The sequence below is a fragment of the Brassica oleracea genome, chromosome C8 (genome assembly GCF_000695525.1).
Source record: "Brassica oleracea var. oleracea cultivar TO1000 chromosome C8, BOL, whole genome shotgun sequence".
Taxonomy (NCBI): Eukaryota; Viridiplantae; Streptophyta; class Magnoliopsida; order Brassicales; family Brassicaceae; genus Brassica; species Brassica oleracea.
Window position 1 is genome coordinate 1,547,117 of NC_027755.1, and position 496 is coordinate 1,547,612.

The window sequence follows — 496 nt, forward strand, 5'->3', positions numbered from 1 at the left end:
GTCTCATGACCTTAGTTGCTGTGGATCATATCACACGCTAAGTATATATTATTAGGTCATGAATCTCGGCTTTCACAAGTTTATGGACTACAATACATTTGTATCCGGTTGATCCTTTGTCTCTACTAGCCCATGATCAAAAACAAAGGGCTAGATGCCTTTTAGTCTTAAAAGCCGGACGCGTCTAGTCGAAGAGCCAGACGTTCTTTGCTGAAGAGCCGGACGCCCTTAGATGGACAAAGTCGGACATCTTTAGTTTGAAGGGCCGGGGCCGGATGCTTTTGGTCGGACACACACATATATTTATTCTATGCCTACTAACCTCTTTAAGGTTTAGTATAATCACAAGGAATTTCAAATATATGGACTGTATTGGATTGTCTTTTATGCAACTCCAAGATCAATGATCATGCGTGATCAATTTCTTTTACATACTATATGCAGCTGCTTTATGTTTCAGTCCATGAATCAGCTTAGGAACGAAGCTGTTCTTTCA